Source organism: Notamacropus eugenii, chromosome 3 (assembly GCF_028372415.1).
Source record: "Notamacropus eugenii isolate mMacEug1 chromosome 3, mMacEug1.pri_v2, whole genome shotgun sequence".
In the NCBI taxonomy this organism is placed as follows: Eukaryota; Metazoa; Chordata; class Mammalia; order Diprotodontia; family Macropodidae; genus Notamacropus; species Notamacropus eugenii.
In genome coordinates, this window is record NC_092874.1 from 405,633,704 (window position 1) to 405,659,575 (window position 25,872).

The 25,872-nt window shown below is 39.9% G+C and overlaps 1 protein-coding gene and 1 non-coding gene across 2 annotated transcripts in view; both read left to right on the forward strand.

The window, feature by feature from the left end:
* Window positions 1–25,872, forward strand: part of XYLT1 (xylosyltransferase 1) — a 422,682-nt gene that overhangs the window by 300,695 nt on the left and 96,115 nt on the right. The gene's annotated exons all lie outside the window — the stretch shown is intronic.
* On the forward strand, window positions 6,510–6,611 carry LOC140497894 (U6 spliceosomal RNA). The gene has a single exon (XR_011964902.1). It is a non-coding gene; the product is annotated as a U6 spliceosomal RNA (small nuclear RNA).

Genomic DNA, 25,872 nt, shown 5'->3' on the forward strand with positions numbered 1-25,872 from the left:
TGTGGATGGATGGATGGATGGATGGATGGATGGATGGATGGATGGATGGATGGATGGATGGATGAGACAGATAAGTTGATTGATGGAAGGATGGATAGATCTGCCTTAGGGCAGAGACAAGCCTAGTGTAGTGGTTTCTCTCCATCTCTCTCCCTTTTTCTCTTCCCCCCTTCTATGCTGTCATGCTCTCTCTGTCTCTGTCTCTGTCTGTCTGTGTCTGTCTGTCTGTCTGTCTGTCTGTCTCTCTCTCTCTCTCTCTCTCTCTCCTGTCCTCTCCCTCCCTCCCTACTTTCTCTCTCTTGTTTTGCTTTGCTTTTTAAGGGAAACAAAAACTAATTATCCACGTTCCACTAAAGACTTTCTCCCAAAGTGAGATGCTTGGTCTTGTCTTTACTTTTCACTGGATAATCTCTGTAGCAGAAGTACAACCCTTCAGATGAGGGTAGAACAAGAATGAAACATACTGTAGCAGTTAACTTCCCATTTTGGAGGTAGAAGATTGATGTAAGTACCACAGTTATAGATATACAATTCCAATGCCAGATACATCTACAGCTTTACTCTCCTTCAAGAAAGGTCATACCAAAGCCTTCTCAGGTCCATGAGAATTTCTTTTTTAAAAATCTATGTTTCATGGAACATTCCCTTTCTTTTTCTTCCCAATCTCCCCCAAATCTCATCAACAAGACTGCTCTGATTGACTTCATAGTCTTTAGTTCCTAGCATTACCTACATCTATTTTCTTTTCTCCGTGAGTTAGGAACTTAACTGGACCACAGACTTCCATGGTGATGCCTGTGTGTGTGTGTGTGTGTGTGTGTGTGTGTGTGTGTGTGTGTGTGTGTGTTCGTTTTAAATTGGGATTAAGCCCTATCCATCAGTGAGGCTTTCTCCTCTGTATCAAAGTAGATTATCTTTTTAAAATAACAGAAAAATTCAGTGGGAAGACATTTTAAAAGGAAATTTCCCATCAGTAGAATCTCTGCTTTTGATTCTTCTTTCCTGATCTGTCAGAAAAAGTTAAAAGGAGAAATTCTATTCTCGTGTGTTGAGAGGAAAGGGGAAATCTGTTCTTATTTATGAAGATATGATTTGAGTGTAACCAAATTTGAGAGCATTGTTCCAAGGAAATATAGATACAGGACTGATGGGAGTGTTTTTGAGTATGTGTATGTTTAAAGCTAGAAGTTATAGCTCTCACCATGTATTCTTTTATGTATTCCTGGACTTTTGTTTTCTTGGTACTTTTTCAATTCTGTTACCATCCAACGGGGTCCTGGAGCTGAAGAGTTAGTCAGTCAGTAGTTATTTCTTTATTTCTTTATTTATTGATGTGTCAGGATTTGTGCTAAACACTGGGTGTACAGAGAAAGGCAAAGGATGGTTTCTGCCCTCAAAGAGCTCACCATCTAATAGGGCTGACAACATGTAAACAACTGCGTACAATCTATAGGCAAGATAAGTTGGGGATAATCCACAGAGAGAAGGGACTAAAACTGAGAGGGATCAGGAAAGGCTTTTTGTAGAAGATGGGATTTTAGCTGAGACTTGAAGGAAGCCAGGAGGTGGAGATGGGGAGGGAGAGCATTCTGGGCATGAGGGACAGTTCAGAGAAAATACTCAGGGCTAAGAACTGTAATATCTTGTTCATGTATCAGCCAGGAGTTCAGTGAAGAGTATGTGATATGGTGGGGAATAAGGTGAAAGAAAACTGGATTGTTTGTTTTGGGTTTTTTTTAAATTATATTCACCTTGTATTTGGGAGAGGATTGACCTGATCTGTCAGACAGCCTCATGTCTTGCATAATTAGGGTCTAAGACATTAGCGATAGACTAGAAGGAAAGGAAGGCTATCAGTGAATCAGGAAATTGACCATTTTTTAAAAATTGTTAAGTGACACTTATTTGTAATATTGAGTTTAGGCCTCTCTTTTCCCTGCTGCCCCATTTAGCTACTGGGTCCAGAAACATCCAAAATAGAGACCAAATTAACTACTAGATGTAGCTGCTGTAGGCCTGGTCTTTCTCAGTCAATCAGAAAGAATTGATTAAGTACCAACCACACATTAAATACTGTGCTAGACTCTGGAGATGCAAAGACAAAAATGAAATAGTCCTCCCCTCAAGAAGCTTATATTCTATGACAGGAAGCAAAGTAGTAAAATTTAAGAAGGAGGGACCTACAAAAGGTACTCATGATTAAAGAGCATTACAATAGGGAACTAGGGAAGAATGAAACTGTGTGTAGGAAGTAGATGGTACACAGGGGGTCCCCTCTGTCCCTGCAGTCCTTCTAGCTTAGCAGTCCTGAGCTGCTGGTCAGGTAAATGGCATTCATGGTTCCTAAGTTCAGCCTTTTAACATAGCTTACCTTTTCCTTCTCCTGAGGAGGGAGAAAAGATGCCCCAGTCCCTGTTTCGAGTCTCAGAGTCCTTGAATATGGCACAGAGGAGCCAGGGGAGCCAGTGACTGATAGAGCACTAGACCAAACACTGGGAATAGACTCCTGGCCCCTGAGTCAGGCCTAATCTGCCTTCAACTAATGGAGTCAGGAAGGCTATCCAAGGCCACTTCATGTTGATTTTCTGAGCTGAAGTTGTAAATGTGGCCAATTAGTGTGGGAAGGAGCACACCAACTTAGCTGTGGTAAGAGAAGCATGTGGGCAGATGCTCTCCCACTGCCTCTCTTGAAATTATTTCTGAAGACTCTGCAGTAGGCCTTTGGTTTGAAGCTTCAGATGGGCTTGTTCCTGTGTGATACCCAATTACAGATTGAGTACAAACTCATCCTGGGTAGAGATGACACTCTGTAGAAGCTCTTTCATTGTACCTAATAATTCTCCAAGTCTTTCCAAGCTCCTCAGAGAAGACAAACTCTGAAAATAAGGCCACAGTGTTCTAAAAAATCAGGAAGGAGAGCAGCGCACCCACTGTCTTCCCCTCTCTGTGTATCTGTCTCTGTCTCTCTGTTCCTCTGCGTCTGTTTCTGTGTGTGTCTGTCTCTGTCTCTCTGTATCTGTCTCTCTCTGTCTCTTTCTCTCTTTCTCTCTCTCTCTCTGTCTGTCTGTCTCTCTCCCCCTCTGTGTGTGTTTCTCACTATCTCTTTTCTACCTTACTTTGAATGTCTCTCTTGGGATGTCTCTCAGCTCTCTTCTCTAATTCTATGTCTCTTTGTACCTTTCCCATGGTCTCTATTTCTTCTCACTGTACTATCCCATGTATCTGTTGTCTCATTCCATCCTACTGTGTCCTCTGTCATTCCTCCTTAAATCCCCTGCCCCCACTCCCAGATGGTCCATTACCACTCTTAGGTTTGCCAGCTTCCAGGCCAGAGGCAGTTTACCCATCATGTGCTGCTGGTTCATTTTGCAATTGATTTCATTAAGTTTCCCTGCATAGGAACATATGAATTTTGCACATGAATAGTTTTTATCCTGGGTAACTTTATGTTACCTTTCACTTCCCATCTGCCACCCCATCTGTGCCACCCTAACCACTATTTCTCCCATGTAGAAGGGATGAGCCAAATTCAGGAAGTGGGAATGATGCAATTGACAGAGCCTCAGGTGCCCAACTCCTTCCACTCTGACCTTTTTGAGTAGAGTGGAGAAGACTGGGAGTCTGCTGGAGTAAAGATGACCAGAGGCAGTCCAGCCAGCCAATTATGTGCTCTCTTGTTCTGCAGCACTGACCCCCTCCTTTCTTGTCTTATTTGGGGATCCTGGAGCAAGGAGGGATGGGAAACTGTTTTTACTGTTTCTCTATTTAGGATCATATAAATTTTGTTTATCATTACATGCTATAGAGTTCAGAATTAGAGGGGTGATTGCTTACTGTCGTCTGTCCTGGTCTGATCCATTTGAGAAAGTATGATAATTGGTGGAAATGGAAAGGTAGAGGTAGGAAGTCACTCAGTGAAGAGTGACAAGAAGGGTGAGAAACCAAAACTCCCAACTAAGATGTTTGTTTCAGCCAAGTTGCTGAGCACTTGCTCAGTGCCGCTGCTTCAGCTCAGACTTGGGAGCCACATCGATGGTGGCAACATCTTACAGGTGTAGGATCTCAGTCCCCAAACATAAGGTGGGTTGCCTGATATTGTCTGCCTGAAATGATAAATTGTCCAAATGGGAAAAGACTGAAAACTGTGGTCCGTGGCAGAGACACAGGGGTTAGTGGAAGGAACTGAGGAGGTTCAGATAAGAAAATCGTAGGTATCTAGCACCTGAGGTGACAGATTCAGGATCTCAAAAATTCTTGACAGACCAGAATATTTGGCTAAAACCAGAGATAAAATTTAATGTGGACAAATGTAAGTTTCTTATAATTAGGTTGAAAAAGTTGATTTTATAAGTACATGTTGGAGAAGATATGGTTAGACTGAGTAATTTGTCAGAAAACACTCTGGGAGTTTGGGTGGACTACAAATTCAGTATGAATCCACATTATGCCACCCTAATACAACTGAGTCATGGCCTTCAGGAATTAAGATGATTGTACACCGTGTTCAAAGCACACCTGGGGTGTTGTGTTCAGTTCTGAGTAGCTCATTTTAGGAAAAAAATTGAAAAGCTAGAGAGGAAACAGGGAAGGGCAGTTAGAACAGTAAAAGCCTCAAGTTTATTAAGTATGAAGGTTAATTGAAGGACGTGGGGATATTTAGCCTGAGGAAAGGAGATTCCATGCAGGGTGAGGAGGGAATCCGTGGAGGGCATAATGCCTCTCTTCAATATATGATGGTCTTCCATATAGATGAGAGATTTGATTTGTTTTCCTTGCTCTCAAGAAGTAAAACTAGAAGCATAGGTAGAAGTTGCAATAAGGCAGATTAATGATACTAATAACAACTACAACTTTCATCTTGCACACTATGTGCCAGGCACTGCCAGACACTTTGCTAAGTGCTTTACAATTATGATCTCATTAGATGTTCACAACAACCCTAGGAGGTAGGTATTTTACTATCCCTACTTTGGAGATGAAGAAACTGAGATAAACAGAGGTTAAGTGACTTGCCTAAGATCACATAGCCAGTCAGTGTCTGAAGTCAGATTTGAACTCAGGTCTTCCTGACTCCAGATCAACATTTCTATCCTCTGGACCACCTGACTGCCTCAGAGAGCAGCATAGTGTAAGGAAACATTTCCCCACAATTACACCTATTCCACAATTGATTGGACTGCCTTGGAGAAGTGGTATTTATTTTTGAGGCAGCTAGGGAATATAGTCAATAGAGTGCTGGACTTGGAATCTGGAAGATGGGGGTTCTAATTCTGCCTCAGGAACTTACTTAGAACAAACCACTTAAATTCTCTCAGCCTCATCTCAAAAATGAAAATAATAGCACTTACATTCCAGGGCTATTTTGAGGATCAAATGAGATATAGACAAAGCATTTTGTAAATTTTAAAGTGTAACTTTAAAATAACTTTAAAATAAGCTTTAAAGTAATTTTAAAGGCTAGCTATCATCATCATTACTGTCCCCACTGTCATCACCAGAACCATTTAAGCAGAGATATAACTTTTTTGTATGGAGGGATTAGATTCAGTGTCTTAGGTTTTCTCCCTTATATGTATTCCCCAATAATGTCTAGAGTACATACGTGTGTATGTATTTGTGCATATATGTATTTGTATGTATATATGTACATATTCTCTACATAGTGAAAACCAGTATGGTATTTTTGAATGGCTAATTCAAAAGCAACCTGCCATAGGTCTAAGATACTCTTAGATACATAGGTCCTGTGATACACTGGGTCTAAATGCCTGGCCTCAGTAACTATAGCTACATTCCTAGAATTAGATTTGTAGTTAATCTTGATTGAAAAGACTTTATTTAGGATTTGGGAAGAAGAAAGGCCCTATACTTGAGATTACTTGGGGGATTTGCATATGTCAAGCCAAATCTTTCTACATTTCTTCCTTGTACCCATGACATAGAATCTTCTAAGAGTGATACTAGGATCTGTTCTCAATGGATTGTCATGGAGTATCCTGGTGTTGAGCATGGAGATAGGGTAAGAATTTAAAGAGCCCATAAGAAGATCAAACCATTAGAACCATCTGGAACCCTAGCTCTGGGGGTTGAGTCCTCAGAAGAGAATGAATGGTTCTTTTATCCCCAAACCTTTGGCCCAGGAACCTTTATCTCCACCCAGAGTCAGACAGAAACAAGAACTTTCAGTTACCAGGAAGATGGTTTCACTCTGTAACTGATAGTATAACTGAAATATTGACTCCAGATCTACCCTAGGGAGGACTCTTTCCCTCTGTGAACCTCCAGAAAGTAGCATGAGCTTTGGCAAGCCTACTACTTAGCAATCTGTCCCCATTTGGGCAATTTATCATCTTAGACAGATAATATCAGGCAGCCAACCTTATGTTTGGGGACTGAGATCCCATACCTACAAGATGTCACTTCTGTCTATGTGGAGTACTGAGCATCTAAGAGCGAAAGGAGGGGTGATAGAGTTGGGGAAGTGATAAGTAATGTAAGTGATAAACAATGCTCATTTCAGTGGTACATATACTAAAACTGGAATGAAACAAAGATTGGCATGGCCCCTGCGCAATGATGACAAGCTAATTCATGAAGCATTCCATATGGAGCAGCTAGGTGGCACAGTGGATAGAGTGCTGGGCCTGGAGTCAAGGAAACCTGAGTTCAAATCCTGCCTCAGACACTTACTAGTTTGTGACCCTGAGCAACTCATTAACCTTGTTTGCCTTAGTGTCCTCATTTGTAAAATGAGCTGGAGAAGGAAATGGCAACCACTGCAATCTCTTTGTCAAGATAATTCCAAATGGGGTCATGAAGAGCTAGACATGCCTGAAAAACAACAACAAAAAGAAGGGAGAAATAGCATACAAAATTTGGGAGTCAAGTTAGAGCTTGAAAAAACCTTTGAGGCCATTGAGTCCAAATTTCAAATTCTACAAATGAAGAAAGCAAGGCCTAAGGAGTTCCAAGGGTACACAGCTAGTGTCAGTGGTAAGATTGGAATCCATGTCTTTCTGACTCCAAGTCAGGGCCCTATCCACTATACCACACTACCTCTCAAATAGTCATGGAAATTCTTGATTTTCCTTGTTCCCTTTCCTTGTACTTTTTAGTGTGGTAAGATTCTTAAGACTAAGAAGCATGAAAAAAATATACATGTAGGAAAGAGAATTAAGAGACCTAGTCTCTGAGAGAGGAGTCTTAACATGTAGCTCTGAGCTAGTCACTCTATCTCTGGGCCTTATTTAACTCAAAAAGTGACAGAGTTGGACTAGGTGACCTTTAAGATTTCTTCCACTCCATCTCCCAATTCCAAGCATTTTCTCTGGCTGTCCCCCATGCCTGGAATGTTCTCTCTCTTTGGATTCACCTCTTGACTTCCTTCAAGCTCCAGCTAAAGTTCTTTCTTTCAGGTAAGTAGCTTTTCCTGTTCTTCCTTAATCGTAGTGCCTTCCCTCTAGGACTACCCCCAATTTATCCTCTATGCATCTTGTCTGTACAGTTATGACCTGTCTTCTCCCTTATTAGTCTGTGAGCTCCTTAAGAGTGGAAACTAGTTTCTTGTTGTGTTTGGTTTGTTTGTTTGTTTTTGTATCCTCTGTATCCTCAGCAGAGTGCCTGCCACATAGTAGGTTCCATATTGATAGTACTGCCAATTGATTGACCGGCATGGTTCCGTTCATCCAATTGGTACTCAGTAAAAGCATGCTGAAAAAGGTGGAGAACTTACAATCAGCTCTTTCCTGGTCAGCCACTGGAAATAGATTTCTCATTAGGTAATCAGACTGATCAAATGATTGGTGGCCTATTAAAGATTTTTTGGGTGCTCTTTCAGCATCAGTGATAAACATATAGTTGAATCATAAGATCTTGAAAATATAAGGCATCCCAAAGGCTATTTGGCCAGCTTTCCTGCTTCATGTAGGAATTCCCTCTCAGACGCACCTGACTAGTGGTCATAACAGCTTTTGTTGGGACACATCCAGCAATAGGAACTATCCAATTCCCCTATTGGATAACTCTGTTAGAAAGTTCCTCTTTATTTACTCTTAAGAATCTGCAGTTGTCCTGGTGTGAGTACATTTCACTGATATGCCTTGAAACCCCTCTGCCTCTCACTAAGGGATATTTTTTTTTAATTACTATGACCAGCAAATTCATCACATGGTGGTCACCCTTCTGAAGATGTACCTCTCCAACCTTAGCTAGACAGACTTGGAAGCCAGATGCACAGCCTCTCACTAGGACTATATTTAAAGCGATATTTCTGTATTTCTAGCTTGATAAAACCTGCTAAAACACAGAAATCCACTGACATACCCTTCAAAAGGTCACCTCCACACCACAATGAAATAACTATAGAAAAGGAATTTATAATAATAATGTTTATATAGTATATATATTATATAACATACACGTATATTGTATTGTGTATTTACATATTATATATTATATATATAACATACACATGTATATATGTTATGTACAAACTATATTGTACATAACATATAAAAGATGTGTTATATAATATTATGTGCAGCATGTTTATCATATAATAGTAAAATTACTAGCATTATATTAACTTGAGATCTGGATATCTTTGAGTTTTATCCCCTGGTAATAAATATGCATTTGGAAATAGGACTTGGTCATGAGATTTTATTAATATAGGGAAATCTAAAATGAGGGGAACATCTTTTACCACTATCTCTTGGCACATTATCCGTAAAATTTATTATTTTAAAGAGTTGCCTATAGCACCGAGGTTAAAGGAATGACTCAGAGTCACACAGTCAGTATATGTCAGAAATAAAACTTGAAGCTCATTCTTCCTACTTCTGAGTCCAATTTTCTACCCACAGCTGTTTTGCTGGGTCTTTTTAAATAACAGAATAAATCCTGTCCCACATAACAATACTTAAGTCTTCTGAAGCCCACCTGACTCTTCTCCCAGCTAAATAGCACTTATTTCCTCAACTGTTCAAAAGTTTTTAAGTGATTCTGGTTGTTTTAATTCACATAATTTTCATTTTGCCAGTGACCTCTTACAAAATGGTTCCCAGAAACCAATACTCCAAGCACTGAACCCACCTCTATCCTTCCGAGGCTCTAAAAGAGTAGAACTGGATAGAATCAGATTACTTTGTCTATTTAGCCTAAGGTTACACTTTTGGTCTAATATCCCAGAACCCTCTGGGCTTATCATCAGTAATTCATGGGAGGTGATTGAACCAAACGCTGATCCAAAGAGTGATTCATAGTTCTGTGTATTGTGCAGCTCTGACTTCTGTTGATTAGAACATTAACCTTCTATTAGTTGAAGTTCTCATTAGGCTTTTTGTTTTGTTTTGTTTTAGCAGTCTACTTTACGCTATTGGTTCCCACTGAGCTTGTGGTCAATAAAAATCACCAACACATTTCCCATGAAATGTTGCCCAGGCAGCTTCATGCATCCCGTAGTTGTGCAATTGATTTTTAAAATTTAAATTCCAGGGCTATGGGTTTATCCCTGTAAAATTTAATCTTGTTGATTTTGGCCCTATTTCTCTAGCCTGTGGAGAACATTTTGAATCTCACTTTTATCAAACATTGTATTCAGTAACCCTTTCTAGTCTTGTTTCATCAACAAATCAAGACATTGATAAAAATAAATTGGACAGCTCAAGGCCAAGAACATAGCACACTAGAGAACCCACTCTAGATGACCCTGATCTCCAAAGGAGCATGGATCCAGAAGGGAAAGGACCTTTTGGGATCATCTAATTTAACTCCCTCATTTTACAAATTAGGAAATTGAGCCTAATAGAGGTTAAGTGACTCTTACCGAAATTTCCATAGACAGTGACAGTATTTGAATTTGAATAGAATCACAAAGTCATAGAATTTTAGAGCTGAAGGATCTTGGCAGCCATGGAGTCTAATCTATATTCCCGAAAGAATTCCCAATACAGTATATCTAGCACACATCCTTTCCTTGAAGACCTTGAGGGCATGGAATGGCTTTGTTTTGTTTGTACTTTTATCCCCAGCACTGAGCATAGTGACTGGCACATAGTAGGTGCTTAACAAATATTGATTGATTGATTAGTTTATGTATAGGTAAGGGACATGTGGCCTCAAGCCCACATGTGACCCTCTAGATGCTTAAGTGTATCCCTTTGACTGAATCAAAACTTTACAGAACAAATCCCCTTTTAATAAATCTTGGACTCAGTCAAAAGGCCACACCCAAGGACCTAGAAGGCCAGAAGTGGCCACAAGGCCACAAGTTCCCTACTCCTGGTTTATAGTATCAATGAAAGAAGGACTTTCAGAATCCTAGAACATTTCCAGAATTATCTAATGAGGGACAAAGAAGTCGACCATTCACTAATTTATCTCCTCTGCCATTTTCTTTCTGATATTGGCACTCATGGGTACATTCAGCTTACAACACTCCCAAATACAACGTGAATTGGACTAAAATGTAATTGGAAAATATTTAACAACGTAAATAAATATACAGTAATACACAGAGGACAGTATATTTTCAAAACTGTCAATAGGCATCTCACAGAGATCCTTAGCTACAGACTAGTGGCCTGTGTTTCTATTTGAGTTTAACACCATTTACCATTTTAAAGAACCTATGTCTCCCTCTTCCCTACCCCTACCTTATGGCAAAAAAAGAAAAAAAACAAGACAAAAAGCATTTATTAAGCACTTACTATGTGCCAGATACTATGCTAAGCCCTGAGGTTACAAATATAGGCAAAAAAGATAGTTCTTGCTATCATGGAGCCTTCATCCTGATTGTGATTATAAAAGCATATAAAAGAGAGCTCAAAAGCTAGGAGAGAAGGTATCCCCACACAGCCATGGTGGTAAAGGCTTAGATTGTCCCCAAAATGGAGGACCCAGAAGAAATTCACCAATAGGAGAAGGAAGAGACAGCATGGTAGAGGGTTGTTCCAGGGGGAGCAGGCCCAAGGCACTGAGATTAGCTTCAGGATAAGAAGGCAGCTAAGCCATAGTGGCAAAGTCTATGGTCTCAGAAGTCCTGCAGGCCCTTTTCAGTCAGTTACCTCTCATTTCCCCCCTGGTATAAGTGAGGTCTGGAGCCACAAGAGGAAACTGCCATTCAGAGTATCAAGATCTGGTGCCAGGACTCTAAAAGGTTAAAAAAAAAAAAATCTCTCGCCAGGAGGATGTGGACCCAGACTGGCTAAACTTCTACACACCTTAATGGCCTTCAGGGTCTTTGAATTGGCTGTGCAACCTTGCCTACCTCATTTAAAGGCCTCTTGGAAGCATCTGATTCTGTTTCTGGTATTTGGATTTGAGAATAAGAAATCATCCTATGGGGTCTTTAGAAACTTGCTGAACTTTGTCCTTCAGTGAACCCCAATGCCATGTTGTAGTGAGGAGGCCATGAAAGCAGAGACCGCTTGGGAGTGGGGACAGTGCCAGAGCTGTTTTCCTTTTTTCTTTTAGTGCTGTCATCCACATTTGTTTTGGCTTTTTCTGACTCAGAATATCTCATCAGGAGAAGTAGACATTAGTCTGCTCCTTGGTGTTATGAGGAATCCCCTTTTTCTGGGAGTCCAAAGGGATCAAATCTGTATGTGTATGTTGATGGGCACACAGGAATATAAAAGGGTCATGATTTCTCACATAAGATGTTTTCTCACCATACATATCAAAGTCCTTTTCTTTTTTTTCCTCTTTGGATGTTTAGGAAACACAATAATAACTCCTTCTCATTTAACTTTTTTTCCCAGTTCTTTATATTTATTAAATGGTTTTATTCTCCCAAATACAGCAATGTATAGTAAGTAAGATGAGGAAATTGAGGCTCACTTGATAAGGGTCTTCTATGGCTAATTGGTGGTGAACCTAGGACTGGTATCCAGATCTTCTCAGTCTTAGTTCAGTGTTCTTTCCTCTATTCCACACGTCCTTGAAGCTCACCAGTGTTTGAGCCTGTGGTTTTCTGATCTGGCACAGACTCTGTGGGCCAACAGAAATACCACCCAGGAGCTGAGGGAGTCTGAAATGACTGCTTTGTGCAAATTGTTGTTCACAAGTGGATATAGGAAACTCTCTGGTCATTATGCCGTTCACAGTTTTGTATGCATCTGGTAGCAAAATAAACATTTCCCTAGAACTGTTATTTTTCAGGACTGACAAGATCTGATGCCTTGTGGAAATGGAAAGGATTGCTTAGTTCTTACAAGCTGTTCTGTGGTCAGTAAACACAGACTTGCCTTTGGGAAGAATGACTCCTGTAGCCTTCTTGAGTCTGAAACAGAGAATGGACCCTCAGTGATAACATTCAGTGCTTTACTCCAGCTTACGCATTCATTGATGAAATGTTTGCTGAGACTCTACCTTGTGCAAGTATGAGGACAAAGTTAAGTGAGACACCATCCCTGCCCTTTCTAGTACTAGATGGTAAGCATATGAAAACAACAAAATGAAACTATCCCAACTTTCAGGGAGCTTACATTCAGTCAAGGGGGACAGTGTCTGCATGTGTAAGTATACAGAGAGTAAATACAAAAGAAATGAGGCTAAATCAATATAGTAGAGGTAGGGAGAAAGGATACTAATAATTGGGGAGAACGAGAAGAGCTTCCTTTTGAAAGCCATGCTTGAACTGTCTCTTGCAGGAAGTGTGTGGGCTTCTATTCCAGACAGAGCACAGCCAATGCAAAGTTGTGGAGAAGGAAGAAGGAGTGTTCTGGGCTAGGAGAAAAGAGAGCCATGTGTCATACTCACAGTAAAATGGAGGATGAGGCAACTAAGGAGATTGAGAAGAAACAGATGGGTACAGGGAAAGCCAGGAGAGAATTAAGTCACGAGGACCAAGACAGCAGAGAGTCTCTAGGAAAAGAGGGTGGTCCACAGTGTCAAATGCAGAAAGGTCGAGAAGGATGACGATTTAGAAAAGACTGTGAGAAATGCCAATGAGCAGATCATTAGTAAATTTGGAGAGAGCAAGTTAAGTTGAATAATGATGTCAAAAGCCAGGTTGCAAAGGACGGAGAGGAAGAAATGAAGGCAACAAGGCATGAACAACTTACTTTAGGAAAAGGAAATGAGATATAGGATGACAAGTTGAGAAAGTGATAGAGACTATGCCAGTTTTTGTTTGTTTTAAGATGAGATTGGAGAGAGAAGACTTAGGTATGTTTGAAGGGAAGGAACCAGCAGATAATTAGGAGAGACTGAAGAGAGAGGTTATGACTGAGGAGGTAATCTTCTTGGAGAAGTGCAGAGGAGATGGAAACAAGTGTGCAGATAAAAGGGCTGATCTTGGCAAGGAGAAGGGCCACTCTATTATCAGACTGGAAGAAAGGAAGAGATAGAGGGAGAACTCTGAGATGAAGAAAAAAGGAAGGAGAAGGAAGTCACAGTATTTCTCCCCCTCCAAATTATGTTTTATTTGCTTTGTTTGTATCTTGCATTTACTTATATGTATACATTTTGTTTTTTCCCCTCATAAAACTAAAGTGATATTTGCTCTGCCAAATTTCCAAGGCACTTGGGATCTAGTTTCCCCACTGGGATAATCCTGACCTGTTCTCAGGTTGATCACCAAGCTTTCGCTTTTTAGATTCCATCATATAATTACTCTTTCCAATTGTAGCTTCTTTCAGAAGTACAACTGATGATAATGATAATAATGCCTCAGTGTTTATGTAGCAAATTCTAGCATTTCTAGAAACCCTTTCAGGTTTGGGTGTTTATAAATAAAATATATGTGTATGCATATGTATGCTTATACATAATATACATATATATTATATATATACACATGTGTGTATATATGTATGTATGTATATGTGTGTATAGTCTCATTTGATTGTCACGACTACACCAAGAGAAAGTTGATTATAATATTCCATTTTACAGCTGAGGAAAGTGAAACTGGCAGGGTCAAAGTGTCTGAAGCAGGTTTCCAGTTCAGATCTTCCTAGTTCCAAGTCCAGAGCTCTAGCTATGGCAGCTCCTGGCTACCTAAGATTTATCTGAAGATTTTAAAGTGTTTTCCTCACAACAATCCTTTGAGGAAATGGTGATAATCAGAATTATTATCCCTATTCTACAGATAAGGAAACTGAGATTCAGAAATATCAAGAGATTTACCTAAGGCTCTTCAATTAGCACGTGCTAAAGTCAGGGAGGCACTCATTTCAGAGGCCAAAACCTAAAGCTTTTTTCCCCTATAAACAACTATCACCAGGCACTTTAGGTGGCTCTTAGAGAGCTGGGTCTGGAGTCAGAAAGACCTGAGCTGAAATCCAACCTTAGGCACTTACTAGTTGTATGACTTCTGGAAGGTCACTTAATCTCAGTTTGCCTCAATTCCTTTAACTGTGGTGTCAGACTTAAATAGAAATAAATCCCTGAGGAATTTAATGACTTAGAAGACCACAAATTAATGTTGTCTATATTGTATTTTTATTTATTTTGTTAAACATCTGCCAATTATATTTTAATCTAGTGTGGGCTGCACTCATTTGAGGGTAGCTTTCACCTGGGGCCTGAAGTTTGACAGCTCTGCTCTGTACCACCTAGCTGACTCATGTTAAGATGAAGGGAAGGTTTAAAAGGGAATAGAAGTCACAGACGGGTTTATGTAGAAGTGGAGAAGAGCTACTTTAATGGTGGTAGGGTAATTTATGGGTAATTTTTAATTAGGAGCATTTGAGGTGCTGTTTTCCGATATGACTTGGCAAAGATGTTTTTTTTTTTCTTAACTTTTACCAGCTACTTCCCTGAGTCATTGCCCAGGTCCAGCGGTTTGGGGGCCTCCCATTGGGGGTTGGAGCAATTACTCTGGTTTGATGGACTGCACAGACATTGTTGAACAGTACCCTTTCCATTCATTCAGTAGGCACCATTATTAAGTACTAAATTGCAGGCTTTTTTGGCAAGAAGAGAAAGTGATGGAAATCAAGGGAATAATTTCACAGTCAAGGGGGATGAGTCTCAGATTAAAAGAGAGAGACAGAGAGAGAGAGAGAGAGAGAGACGGAGGGAGAGAGAGAGAGGGAGAGAGAGGGAGAGAGACAGAGAGGGGCGGGGAAGAGGAGGGAGGGAGAGAGGGAGAGAGAGAGAGCGCGCCAAGCAGTCCCTATGTTGTCATTGCTAGGCAGGTTAGGAGATTCAGTATACTGAATAACTGGTAACTCTCTGTGGTGATCAAAGCAAAACCTGGTAGTCCTCCTGAATCTTGATGGTTTGATCAGTGCTTTTAATGGTTACACTGGCTGGCAAACACACGTCTTGCGTAACATTTTCTTCAGCCAACTTCATAGACTCCTCATTTTCCTACACATAGTCACCATTCAGGCAGCTAGTCATGTACTCTGAGATTCCTTTATGATATGAGCTTTTCTAAGATCTTTTGGGTTTGTGGTATATTCAGTAGTCCCATATTTCTGTCTTTATATTTTATTGTCTTCTGCATAAGAGGAATCACCTTCTAGCTCAGTGCCACAGTAATTTTGATTTCATAGTCTTCATAACCAACTAGATCTCATTTTACCCGTATGTAATCAGAAATGATTGAAATAATTTATGTAAAAGCACTTGGTAATTTGAACTCAAAAGATTCTGGGCTGGAGTTTCCCTCATTCCACCTAGAAAGAAAGGATTTCCTGGGCCAATTAATACAGACACCAAAGGATCTATGATTCTGTCAGCATGGGAAACTACCAATTTCCAATCTGTCTGTGACTTAGTAGATAAGTTCTAGGGAGTCAGATGAGGTACTTAAAAGTGAAATGACTTATCCAAGGTCTAGTTAGTCTAGTTATCTCTGCTGAGGCAAAATTAATCAAATTTTCCCATATATTCATACATGTGTGCATTTATTAAACAAGGTTATCCATCTCTTGGCTTTGGGCATTTTCTCTGGCTGTGTCCCCTGCCTGGAATGCTCTCCCTCCTCCACTCTGAACTTCCTGGTTTCTTTTTAGTTCCAAAACTAATGGTGGTGATTGGGTGCTTGTGCTTGGATCCCAGTTTCAGGATCACATTTACCCTTAGCTTCAAAACATTATCCCTGACAGTTGTTTCCCCAGCCCAAAGACACTATTTCTAGCAATAATTCATGAGTGGGCTCCAGTAAAACAAACTATCTTTCCCCATCATAACAACAAGCTGACCTTTGAAGAAATTCTCTTGCAAAAACAGGACTATCTTGTAACCACAGAATCATCCTGTAGATTCCCAAAGTTATCCTATTCAATCCAGAGGTTAAACTATACCCATCAATTCTCAAAGCTATCTTGCTGTACATATAAGAGACCAAAAATATACCTCCTGAGAAACCCCTTCCCCTGGTTTCCAGTAGTAAATGATGTTTGTGATCAAGGTTGTAAGTTATCCACCTAATTAGCATACCTGCCAAATAATCCACTACTTTTCCTATATAAGCTTTAGCATTACTCCTGTTGCAAGTTCTCTAGGGAGCTCTGCCCGCTATATTGGCATTACAATAAACCTTTGCCACCTTGTTTTGAAGAAGGCTTGAGTCTATTAATTCATTCCAGATGACCCTCTCCTGCACTCCAGTCCCTTGGGAAAACCCTCCCCTCACCAAACCTCATCAGTGGGATTTTAGCCACCTTTTGCTGGAAGTCTTCTGTAATTCCTCTTAATTCTAGTGCCTTCCCTCTGTTATTTCCTATTTATCCTAGACATAGCTTGAATTTGTTTGCATATTGTCTCTCCCCCATTGGATTGTTGAGTCAAGGACTGTCATGCCTTTTTGTTTTGTTTTGTTTTTTTGCATCCCCAGCACTTAGCATTGGGTCTGGCATATAGTAGGCATTTAATAAATATTTAATGTTTGATTGATGATATGGGGATTTTCAGGGAGTAAACTACTTCTCTTGATAAATATTACCACCTGCTTCAAAACTTATTAAAGTCTTAGAGCGTTTCCTGGAGCAACAAGAGATTAAGTGGCTTACTGAGGGTCACACAACTGGTAGTAAGTGTCTGAGGTTGGATTTGAACTCAGATCTTTCTGATTTCAGTCCCAGTGCTCTATTTACTTTGGCCCCTCAGCATCTACCCTTAGAGTGGCTGTGGGCTGTATCTTTTGACTAGCCTTGAGGACTGCTCTGAATGGGGAAAACCAATCTGGATAAGGTTTTCACCTCATCCCCTCCTTTCCACACACAGCAATCAGTTACCAGCTTTAGATTTCAGCATTAGAAATGACCCAGATATCTTAGTTAACAAGCTTACAATTTTCATAAATGAGAGCCAAATTTTTTTAACTTGTAACTTCCTCTTAACTATAGGCTAAGGTGAAAATACCTAGTTTTCTTAATGGCATTTACAAAACATTATAAGACAGGGTTAGCAGGGAAATAGTTTTTCCAATGTCTCCTTAGTTTTTCTCACTTCATACTCATCAAAGGTATGAAAAGTTGCTTGACATAACTGATACAAAAGTTTGAAACTTAAACAAACTCATTACCAATCAGCTGACTTCAACCTTGTTGAACGCATTACCAAATTACTTTACACAGAAAATTGACATCTCATCATTAACATGTTGAAACTACAACTTTAAAAGTGTGAGCTTACCAAGTACAGAGACTGGCTGACTTCTTACCTCGTATTGCCTTGACTCATCTCACTTTGACCCACAGCTGCTGAAGGTTGGGGGTACAAGCAGGTGGTGAGCTAAACCTGAGTGGTATTATAATTACATTATATGTTTGCATATTAATATAATGTATTTCATAATATATTTTATTAGGATCAAATATAAGTACCTCTATTTGGTTTTTAAAGCCCTTCAGGCTCCAATCTATCTTTCCAGTGTAATTTCATATCAGACATTCTGTGGTCCAGCAAAACTGGCCTTCTTTATGTTCCTTCGTTAGGAGAGTCCATCTCCCATCTCTTTGCCTTTGCCCAGGTGCCTGAATTGCCTTCTCATTTCATTTTTATCTTTTAGAATTCCTAGTTTTCTTTAAAGCTTCACTCAAGAACCACTTTCTATTTGAGTCCTTTCCTGTTTTCTCCAGGCTGTTAGTACTTCATTCCCTTCATCCCTCCCCCTCAAAAAAACCCTTAAATTTATTTTGCAAATAGATATCATCTCCTCGGGTAGAATGTTAAAGCAGGGACTCTATCGTTTCTCTCTCTTTTTATCACCAATCCCTAGCACAGTGTCTGGCATATTTCCTGTTGTTGAGACATTTCAGTAATGTCCAGCTCTTCATGGCCCCATTTAGGATTTTCTTGGTAAAGATACTAGAGTGGTTATTAGCAATTTCCTTCTCTAGCTTGTTTTTCAAATGAAGAAACTGAGGCAAGCAGAGTAAAGTGACTTGCCCAGGGTCACACAGCTAGGAAGTGTCTGAGACCAGATTTGAACTCATGAGGCTGAGGCTTCCTAAGACCCAGCACTCTATGCATTGCCCCACCTAGTTGCCCCTAGCAGATGTTTAATAAACACTTGTAGTTTGATTGCTTGATTCCAGTAAGCCTTTGAGGCATGTGAGAGAGGTAAAAGTTAGGCAGTGAGATTCACTGAGCTACCTAAGATTACACCACCATTTAGACTGGATTTAGAACCCAGATCTCTAGCCCTGTGCCTATCTCACTAGACCAGGTATTCTTAACTTTTTTGTTATGAAGCCTTTTGGCTATTGTGAACCTCTTCTAGGAATAATGGTTTGAAGTGCATAAAGTAAAATACATAGGTTTACAGCAGAAACAACTTAATTGAAATACAGTGATCAAAATCTTTTAAAAAGTTCACAGACCCCAGGTTAAGAAAGTCTGCATCTGATACCTTGTTTCCCCACCTGCTTCCTCCTTCAGACTTTTGTCCCTTCTGCCATCATAAAATTAAGAAGGGGTGGCGTGCTGAGAGGAGAAAGGCAAGGCAGAGATCAATGGACTGAATTACTAAATATTCATATTTTCAAAAACATGGGGAGTTAAAAGGCAGGAGGCGTTTGACCCTGTAGCACTGTCTGCTGTAGAGAGAAGTCAGGATTCCCAGTCATGGCAGAGAGATCTTCAAATTTTGGTTTTGCATCTTGCATTCACAGAGAAGAAAAAAGTGATCAGAGCGCAACAAAGAGCTGCCTGCCATGTCTGGCCTGTGTTCCTATGGAGGGAGACTTCTCTGTGGGTTTAATTGTGTTCATCTGTCAACATTACTTGGCAAACCAAGCTAGAGGCACAAACATTGCTCCCCCTTTCTCAACATAATTACACTCTTTGGCACGTTAGGCTTTGGTTGAAGGCCAAACAATTTTTGATTACAGAGTCAATCTTTGTTTAAAAGTTTGCAACCCTGGGGAAGTTTCCAACAAGTAAGTTTTAAACAAAACATTCTCTGGACACCTCTGGCTAAATAGTCCCATTAATACAAATTGCTTTGCTGTGATATAGTGTAACTTGAAATGAGTAGGGCAATATCTAAGAATGGTGGTTCACTGAGAATGATGGCTGTGATCTGAAGAAGAGTCTCTTGTACCATGAATTCCACTGTAAGGACTGTGAAGATGGACGGTGTCTCCCACATCATTCTTCAAAGGATCATGGACCTTTAATTGGAAAGGACCTTAGAGGTCAAGTCCTACCCCTTCACTTTATAGTTGATCCAACTGACGGTCAGAGAGATTAAATAGCTAGTAAATGTTTTATGGAGGACTTGAAATCAAGTCTAGTGCCCTATCCACTACATCTGTTCCCAGATGACATCTCAGCCTCAAACCTTTCACACTCTGATGTTTTGCTTTTAGTTTTGTTTTGTTTTGTTGGGTGGAGGGAGTGTCAGATTTGTGATTTCATTGTTGTGATGACTTGTGAGTGAGGAAATGTTTTCTACCAATGAAGATCTGCCACAGCACTTCAACTTAACTGTCTTAGAGTGTTGCCTTGGACACTGAAAGGTTATACTGTGGGAAAGGATTTTAGAGACCATCTTGTCTAATCCCTTCATTTTATTGTTGTTGTTCAGTCAAGGCTGACTCTTCATGACCTCATTTGGGGTTTTCTTGGCAAAGATCCTGGAGTGGTTTGCCGTTCCCTTCTCCAGCTCATTTTACACAGGAGGAAACTGAGATAAACAGTGTTAAGTGACTTGCCCAGGGTCACACATCTAGTTAGTGTCAGATTTTTAACTGAGGAAAATGAGACTTCCTGACTCCAGGCCCAGCTCTTTACCCACTGCACCATCCAGCTTCTCCTCATTTTACAGATAAGAAAATCAGTGAAGTGATTTCTACAGAATCTCACAGGGGGAAAGAAGGAAGGGAAGAGGAGGAAAATGTTGCGTTCTGCCTCCAACTCTAACCTTAAATTCCTACTACATGCCAGGCACTGTGCTAAGCACTTTATGAATAAAATCTCATTTGATCCTCACAACAACCTTGTGACATCAGTGCTGTTATTATCCCTGTTTTACAATTGAGAAAACTGAGGTAAACAGAGGTTAAATGACTTGCCCAGGGTCACACTACCAGCAAGTGTCTGAGTCTAAATTTGAACTTACATCTTCCTGACTCTAGACCCAACACCTTATCCACTGTACCATCTAAATGCCTTAATATACATACATACATATGTACATAGATGGATGTACATATATGTATATATATGCATACATATATACATGTATACATATGTAAAAATGGATGGATGGATGATATTTAGGACGTTTCAGAGGCTACACATGAATCCAGATCATCCCAGTTCCATGATCAGCTCTCTTTCCATTATGCTGAACTTCCTTTCTAGATACTAATTGTTACAGAGTTAGAGGATTCCTAGTTCTTCCTTCCACTCTCATGTGCACTGCCCATTTTTAAACACCTTAAAATGGTTTCTCTGCCCTAATTCCCAACTCAACCTCTGCCTTTCCCCGCTACGACAATGGTTCTCTCCATTTTACCAACACTTGGGCTTTCAGGGTCCATTTAAAGAAAGCAACATGGAGATGTTTGCATCTTCAGATGCCCTGTGCTGTTTTTGGTTGGTAGGCCCAACCCTGAGTAGAAAGAAGTCTTATAGGAGATAGGAGCAGGCTCATTGGCTTTCAATAGATGACTTGAATCTAATTTTGCATAGCAGGTACCAAGATACCTCCATATTGTGTGAGAGCCCATTTTCAGACTTTGTCCTTTTAGCCTGTTACCTTCTTAGAATAGATCTGTTATTTTTTTCAAGCTCTGAACCTAAGAGCAGAGGTTCCCAAAATGGGTGACCCCCTGGGAGCCCCTGGAAGGGTAGGAGGGTGGTAATAGCCTTAGGTACAGTTGGGGGGTATTGAATAAAAATAAGGAGGCAGTGGAAGCATAAGGAAAGAAGAGAAAATAAGAAAATTTTGAAAAACATCCATACACGTTTTATCTGTTGTGTAACAGAGTTAAAGCTGTAGTAATTACAATATTTTCCAAATAAGCACACAAAAATGCAAGTTATAACCAATCAGTGGTCATATTTGCCGACAGGTCTTAACAAGCAAGTATTGGTAGATGAGTCTTTCACTTAATGTTGGGAAGTCCAGCATGCACCAACAGGAATATATGTGTATAATGATTTGTTTACAGTATGATACTGCACAGTTACATGACACAATATTATGTCATCAAAATTTCAATTCAGGAAGAAGCCCACAAATTTACAATAAATTATTAAACTTAAGATGTGTCATTTAAAAATATATATGTATATATATACAAATATATACAATATGTATACATACTATACATATATTTTTTTGAAATAAATCAAATTTCAAAAAAAGTTAAAGGGCTAAAGAAAGTAGATTTCCACGGGAGTTCTGAGTACTTTTTTTTTAAGGGAATGGTAGGCCAAACAAATTTGGGAACCTCTGTCTAAAAGGAATGAAGAAAATCCAAAATATCATAGTCTTTAGAGCCAAAAGATACCGTAGAAATCAAGAGTAACCCCCTTATTTTACAAGTGAGGAAATGGAAACCTAGAATGCTTAAGTGACTTGCCCGAGATTTCACAAACAACAATCTAAGGTGGGGTTCTCTCCCATTCAAAAACCTGTGTTCTTTTCACATGACTAAGTTATCTTTAAGGTAAGCAGGGTATCGTATTCAACTGTGGAAGCCATCGGAAATATCATAATGATTGGTTCAAGAGGCAGTAGCTATAGCTAAAATGAGAAACCAAATTTTTTTAATTAAAAAAATACCAAAACAAAATTAGGACCTGAATTATCTGTATGATTAATAATGATAATAATAGCAAACCTTTATATAGTACTTAAATTTTTTTCAAGTGCTTTTTGCCTATATTATCTCATTTAAACTCCACAAGAACCCTCTGAGGGGCTTGCTGTTACTATTTCCATTTCATAGATGAGGAAAACTGAGTCTAGGAAAGGGTAAGTAATTTGCCTAGAGTCTCAGTAAGAGAATGCAGTCAGCACACCTAAAACTTATTCTCCCTCTCCTTCCTCTCTTCTTCCTTTAAGTCTCCCCTGAGTGTTTATTTTTACCACATTTCATTTAAATGAAAATGTTGGGGGAAGGAATACAGTATACCTCTGAGGTGGTCCTGTTGCTCACTTTATCCTCCATTTTTCTTCCAGTCACTCCTCCTCCTCCCATCTCCATCATTTCCTCCCAGCCTGATGTAGATATTTTTCCTCATTAAAGGGACCATCACCTGATTACTTCTTAAACAGGCCTGTTCACTGAATGGGCATTGCCTCACCCTAAGTGAGTATCTGAATAGACCTTGACCTAAAGGGGCCAAGGTCTCCCATTGCATTCTGGGCCATCTGCAGTCATCCTGATGAATGTCTGGTCACTGGAATCAGATGGCTGTGGAGGAGAAGTGAGGCTGGTGAGCTGCACAGCCCTCCCTCACTCAAAGTCAAGTGCAAGTCATGTCATCATTTCTCTGATGGCATGGTGTGTTCTACGGCAGTGAAGGACAGACACAACAATATCACCTCCCTCCTACCTCAAAGATGAGCTGGTCACTCAGGACAAAAGTTTTTAATAGCACAGAGGGGACCTTTAATGTGGGTAAGGATCTAATAGTGATTTCTTTCACTCAGGTTTTCTCAGAGCATTTCTTCCCCCCCCCCTTTTTTTTTTTGTTTCCCTTTCTTTTGAAGATTGTGGGTACTTTTTCACCTAATTGCCTGTGGTAATGAGGAAGACAGTGTTCTTTGTATACACATCCGTGATGAAAGAGATGGATGAATCAAATGGAAAAGAGAGTGGTTGCCTTTAATCTATACTTGTACTGGTTTAGTGTTAATTTCCTCACTGGCGTAGTTAGGATTGGGGTGCTAGGAAAGGGTATCATTTCAATCCACCTACCATTGAATATAAGAGATTTTCACTAAGAAATAGACAATATCCCTAAGATCATCAAATTCATACCAACTTGTATAACCCAAATTCAAGGTCTCTAGGATTTTTATAGACAAAAACCCTTTAAGTGGTAGTGATGGACACAGAGACTGCTCTTCTCTCTATTGTGAGTTGGCTAATCAGGCATTATTGTCCACTGTGGATGCAGCAGCATAACTTGGAGAAATAGGCACCTTCATAAATATTCAGACGTTGACAAACTAGTTTCTATTCTGCACCAAATCCCTTGGTGGTAAACCTAAACCATGGTTCATAACTGGTTCTGAATAATTAAACAGACTTGAGTTTTCCATAATTGGCTGGACAAAGAAGTCCCATCTTTCCCCAATCTGTCAAAAATGTTTACGGGATCGGAAATTTTTACTTATTTACTCTTTATTGAGCCTTATGCTCTAGCTTGCTATATACCTTCTACACTTTCCTAGGAATTAAAAAGTGTCCTTTCTTAAGGATTCCATGTAAATTTTGGTGCTTGTTAAATTTATTACCTTTAAAAAGTCTTAGGCGTGTATGCCTTTATCTCTCCTAAACAGATTTTTCAGCAGGATATCTGAACTGGGGCTGTTTCGTTTCATTTTGTTTTTATTTGTTTTGTCTTGTTTTGGTTTTAGTGAACATTCCCCAGTAAGCCTCTGAAAACCCACATTTCTACACAGAATATACTGAGAGCTGAAATCCATCTGGTTCACAGCTATCTTTTAAGAAGAGGAAACTAAGGCCCAAGTGAAGTGAATTGACCCCCAAGCTTACAATTAGTAAGGAGCAGAGATGGAATTTGAACCCTCATTCTCTGATTGCAAATTTAGTACACCATGACATCAATTTCTCCACCTTCCTAATGAATTTACCCTTTGGAGATCAAGTCCTGAGGCTTAGTGCTATTGGCCTGCAAGGGTTCTGAAATCTAGAAATGATTTCTCTACTTGTTGTTTTGTTTGTTTTTGTGCGACTGGGATTTTAAGAAAAAATGAATCTCCTGGGCTTCTTGTGGAAAACAGATGTTTGGTTTTTTTTTTTTACCTCTTTTTTGTAATGTATGCAGAAAAAGAATTTGAGAATAGCATTTCATTATGGAGCTGCTGTCCTTTTACCTAAATATGATGTTTTTGACTTCTGGCCCCCAAGGAGTAAAGTGGATAAAGCACTGGACCTTGAGTCAGAAAAACCTGAGTTCAAATCCAGCTCAGATGCTTCCTAGTGGTGTGACCATGAGGAAGTCACTTAACTCTGTTTGCCTCAGCTTCCTCATCTGTAAAATAAGCTGGAGAAGGAAATGGAAAACCCCAAACAAGGAGTCAGACACAACAAGAAACACTTTAGGAACAAAGTCCAACTCACACAAGGAAAAGAAAAGGCTAGAACACAAATTCAATTCATCCATTACTGCCACCATCCCCTCCCACAGCCCCATATGCTCCGCTCATCACAAGGTGAGCCAGGGCACACACACTGCAAATGCTGCTGGAAAAAGGAAACAGAGTGCTGGGAGGTTTGAGAACTATTTTCTTTTAAGGCTTCTCAGATCAGTGTTGCTCAGGTCTTTCATGCTCCGTACCACTTGTAGACTTGTGATGGTGTCACATAGGTTGGTCTAGACTCTCGAGGAAGGTGTGAGTTCATTCTGAATCTACTGAGTGAACTCATTCATTAACAGAGATTGGCAGTGCACGGAGAAGGGATGTGCTCTTGTAAAGAAAAGAGGCCTTATGGTATAATGTAGAGAATGCTGGATCAGTAGTTCCACTCCCAGCATCCACTAGCTACCTTTATGGGACTGGTGTAGGATATGTGATTTTGTTGGTATAGATAACTCCCACATGAGGAAACATTTACCAGTGGAGGTTACCACAGATAATTTATGCTCTTAGAAAACTGCCTAGGATGCTGAGAAGTGACTTACACAGCATTTCACAGCCACCATGTTGCAGAAACAGGCTCTGAAGCCAAGTCTTCTTGGCTCCAAGGTCAGCTCTCTAATTAGGCCATAGTGTCTCTCTCTGATTAAGCTCTCTGCCTGCTACATTATGGCACCTTATTACCCTATGAGGTAGGCCCCATTAATATCCCCATTTTAACTTTGTGGTCTTGGGAAATCATTTGACTTTCCTTGGCCTCGGTTTCCTCATTGGACATTGGACAAAATGATTTCTAGGGGTCCTTATGCCTCTAAATCCTGTGATACAACAATGGAATATTGTGAATCATAGATTGAGAGGTTGTTAATTAATCATTTTGGGTGGCCAGAGCTTTCTGAATTTTTTTATTAAGGGTTAAGGCACAAGATGTCCAACATGTTTAGAGGGGGAGGTCCACCAGCCCTTCTTGGATGTAGGCAGTGATGACTTATTTCTCTCACAAACACATTCTTCCTTCTGCTGCCTTAAATTCTGATACCAATAAATAATTATGTAGAAGGCACTAAATTTGCACCAGTATGAGCAGAGATACCATAGTCTGTTGGTGTGTGAGCAACAGA